The sequence below is a fragment of the Zingiber officinale genome, chromosome 4A, assembly GCF_018446385.1.
Source record: "Zingiber officinale cultivar Zhangliang chromosome 4A, Zo_v1.1, whole genome shotgun sequence".
Taxonomy (NCBI): domain Eukaryota; kingdom Viridiplantae; phylum Streptophyta; class Magnoliopsida; order Zingiberales; family Zingiberaceae; genus Zingiber; species Zingiber officinale.
Genome location: NC_055992.1, coordinates 7586361 through 7591152, shown reverse-complemented (window position 1 = coordinate 7591152; position 4792 = coordinate 7586361).

The window sequence follows — 4792 nt, the reverse complement described above, 5'->3', positions numbered from 1 at the left end:
AACTATTCTATCATGCATTGGGCAACATTCAAGACATAATATAATGCATGTTCACTAATTCATACCATTAACCATACTAGAATGCGAAGCATAAGGGAAAAGAGAACAAGACTTTAATAACTAGACTTGCTACAAGTTCTAATGCGTAGTAAAATAAAACTAGATCCCTAGGATCTTTATTCCAGGTTCCTTCCACACACATCTTGATCTGCATTTCCCTCCAGCCTCCACTAATCCACTTTTCTTTTACCTGTATCTGCAGTATAAGAAAAGTAGCATCTGTAAGCTAAAAAACTTAGTAAGAAACCATCTACCTCACAAAAACATACATACGATGCAGATATGATTTTTAAAACATGCTATTTGAAATATACTGACTAGGCTAAACATGGCATGGCATGTGATCATACAAGCATAGCAATCAAGAACTGAACATAAGCTATCATAATGTATCAACAAGGAAGAGCTAAACTGAAGCTGAAGCTGAAACTAAGCTGATGCTAAGTTCACCTAACTGACTTATGAGAGTTTAAAGAGAACTATATATATATAATAGGTGAAAATACTAAACATGCTGCTGATGGGCCCTGGCAACTGTACTTGCTGCGCGCGCATCCCTATCTAAACCCGGGATTGCAAGTTCTGAATCTAGTAGGGTTTACTAGGTTAGCTAAACCTAGGGACGACTATGGGAGTCCAGCCCAGTGGATGTCTAATCCAGTACAGTGCCACTGCTGAAAATAAAATACTGAATGCTATATACTTATTTTGCTGAATCTAGGTTATCTGAACCTATAACTAGGTTGTCTGAACCTAGAGGCTACTATGGGAGCCCACCCATTGGAGTGTAGTCCTACATAAGTCAAAATAAATCTAATTTGCTGTTTTAAATGCTTCTAGTGCATTTAATAGGTTAATTAAACTGTCTATTACTGAGTTAGACCTTTAATCGAGCACCTAGGATGCTCTAACTCTTCTCCCTATTAGGGAGACCACCTCTAGGCACCCGACAACGTCTAACCTCCTATCTGAAGAGGGAAAACATGCCCGGCCCATCTAGAGGTGCTCTACTAAATCCTTAATCTGCGAAGAGAGTTAAATACACCCTAGATATCGATAAAAATCTGCATACATCCTAACTAAAGCATAAAAACCCAAACGGAAGCTATTATACTGCAGGTGAGGGGTTTCTTACCTCCTATTCGTAATTTCTTATGATTCTATTAGCTAGAACTCCGGTGGAGATGATCTTCTCGACCATCCGCTCGCGTCTACGTGTTCTTCTCGCGAAGGGGAACGTCCTCGTATCGAAGATCTCGCCGGAAGAAGTTCCCTTGGCCCTTGGGGCTTGGTGTGCCGTGAGAATGAGGAGGAAAAGAGGGGCGCCGGCGTGAGGGTTTGAGAGGCGAAGGGATTTGGCGTGAGGTTTTGTGAGGAGAGGGCTGCCGAACCAAATTAAACCAAACCCAACTTAAGTTCTTAATTTATATTAAGTGGATTATTGAACCCAACTCTAATATAAATATAATTGGTTCCTCTTTCTTTTAGCACGGCCCTGCTGGGTTCACCGGTTACTAAGGCTAACTAAAGGTTTAGCGGACCCGAGAGGTCCCGGGTTCGATTCCCGCTTAAGCCTTTTTATTCTTCTAATTATTTTTGCTACTTCCGCTACTCGGAAAATTCTGGAAAAATATCTAAAAATTCTAGAAAAATCATAGAATAATTCTAATGCAAGTTTGAGAATTTTCGAGCGTTACAGTATGAATTATTATTGATGAAATTAAGTTGTGTGTTCGGGGCGAACATGGGAAGTCTAATTTCATCGGGAGACCAAAACCAATTCCTCCTCTCGGTCCCTATCGTAGTCTCTTGTATATAGAGATTTATACCCACCACATACCCATTTCTTACCCACCTTTATACCCATCCTAAAGGGGACCGGCCAAGCAAGCTTGGAACTCAAACTTGGGTCGGCCAAGTAAAGAGGATGAGTTAAGTGGTGTGGTCGGCCCTAGCTTGAACTCAAGCTTGGTGTGACCGGCCACATCATATTAAAAAGATTTTAATTTTTTAAAATCTTTTCTTATGTGGATATCATGGTTTTAAAAAAGAGAGTTTAAAATTTAAATCTTTCCTTTTATAGTTTTCTACAAAATATTAAGTGAAAGATTTGATATCTTTCCTTATTTGTAGTTAAAAAGAAGATTTTAATTTTTGATAGAACTTTCCTTTTTTGTAACCATGTTCATGTTTTAAAAAGAGAGTTTTAAAATTATATGTTTCCTTTTATAAGTTTCTACAAAAGATTAAGAAAAGATTTTATATCTTTCCTTATTTGTAGATTTAGAGGAAGATTTTAATTTTAAAAGATAACTTTCCTTTTTAGAAATCATCTACATGTTTTAATAGAGAGATTTTAATTTATAAAATTTCTTTTATAACCAACCATAAGGGAAAAATTATTAGAGAAATTTTTATTTTAAAATTTCTGGAAACAAATTAGGAAGTTTTAATTTTGTGTTAAAACTTTTCTTGCTTGGAGCAATGAGGTGGTCGGCCATGATATTTAAGAAAAGAAAATTGATTTTAATCAATTAAATTTTCCTTTTCATGGCAAAGATAATAAGGAAGGTGTTATTTAATTTTTCGTTATTTGCGAAGACCAAGGATTATAAAAGAGGGGGTAGGGGTGCCTTCATGGCTAGCAACTCTATTTTATTTTTCTCTCTTTTCTTCCTCAGTGTGGTCGGCCATCCTCTTCTCTTCTTCTCTTCCTTTTGGTGGTCGAACCTCACACTCTCAAGGAGACTCTTGTGGTGGTCGGATCCTACTTGGAGAAGAAGAAGAGGAAGAAGTTTCTTGCATCCCTTGGAGCTTGGTGGTGGTGGCCGAACCTCTACATCCTTGGAGGAGTTTTGGTGGCTGGAACTTGGTGAAGAAGAAAGAAGGGCTTGGGTCTGAGATAAGAAGAGGAATACGGTAGAAGATCAAGAGGTTATTGCTTACAAAGAAAGGTATAACTAGTAATTGTTTTCCGCATCATACTAGTTTTTCTTTGTATGAATTCCAAACACAAGAGACATATAATTCTAGGTTTCGAATTTGTGATTCGAGTTTGTGTTTTTTTTTTAATTTGTGATTCGATTGTTCTTTTTGTTTAAACCTAGAGTTATATAAGGAAATTAAATATTAGATTTCATTAAAAGGCTTTGTCTAGGAAGTGGTGATTGCTCTCATATCCAAGAAGGCCTAGTGCCTCGTCATGTTTAACCTGGACGTCGATTTCTGAAATTAATATTTAATTGAATTTATAACGTAGGTGGATTTGGATCAATAATGTTAAGCATCGTTTGCGATCCAAGTTTAAACCATTAAGAACAGATAAGTTAAATTTGGAATCAATAATGTTAAGTTTCATTTGTGATTCCTAATTTAATTTCTAAAGAACACAATAGGTTGTTAGGAAAAGTTCGACACTTGTATAAATTTTTTGTACAGTGGAACCGGTACGATCTTCCTAGGATCAACCAACAGTTCTAAATGTTGTTATTAAACTCCTGGTCGAAGGCTACTTTTATAGGCTGTTCTGGGCGCCTGGAACCACTCCAGGAGTCTGGACCACGTGGTTTGGCCAATCGACGTGCGCCACATCAGCTTACCGATAGTTTTTGGGTTCCGGATACCCGGATCGATTCCGGGCGCCCGTACTCCGGGTGCTCGGACTCCGGGTGCCCGGACCAGCTTTTTCCAACCCCTTATTTTCTACAAAATAAAGTCAGTTCATGCAAAAAATAATATATATAATATGCAATTTGACAGTCTCTAACTGTCCAGTTCTGACTTTGAGTTTCGTCGAAACTCTCGGTCGAACCGACGCCTGCTGTTCCCTTTTCGGGGAACATATCCTCACCTACTCTTCTCAAGAGAAGTTACCTGTTGTCAGACCAGTCCTCCAGACCGATTGAACTTTTACTCAGCGCCCGAGGCTTCCGGTTTTCATGCTGGACGTCCGCTTCATGACCCGTCCAGACTTCCACCTCGTCCGCGACCACCAAGATTTCAACCTAGGGTCTCCGACTCTAGAATTTTGCCCGAAGCGCTCGACCCGCCAAGACTTTCCGCCTAGGGTTACCTCCCCCTAGGACCTAGGGTTACCGCCTCCTAGGATTTTCCACCTGCTTAACCGCAGCTAAGATTTTTCATCACATAAGGTTACCACCCCCTATGACCTAGGGTTTCCACCTGCCTAGAATCCACTAGGACTTTTGCCTAAGACAACTTAGGTCTTTTCCTACAAACTCAATTAACTTTGTTAGATCACAAGACAACTTAACTTTGGGTCATTTGACATAATCAAAACATAAGTTCAATTGTCTGGTGCTCCCTGCACCAACGCATGTTGTCTCGAGGCTTAATGTCGCCTCTGGCCCACTCTTGCAAGCCTGGTATACTTTTATATTCAGTCTTTACGTACTTGATTACTGCACTATTTAGCTTCTTCATTTTCATTGCCAAAGATCTTACTTGAGCGTTAAAATGGAAGGTCGAAATAACCCGATCTCCATTCTAACCCCCTCCTTTTTTTTTATCCGTCATTGATAATCCATCATTCATTGATTTCATTGATTTCAGACAGGAACAAACAAAGTATATATAAATATATGATTAATTATATAAGAAATAATTCTCAATTATTAAATAATAAACTTTTTTATAAAAATTTAAAGAATATCGATTTCTCTTGGTATCTTTTTCTCGATCACCCCTTCTCAACCATTTATAATATAATCAC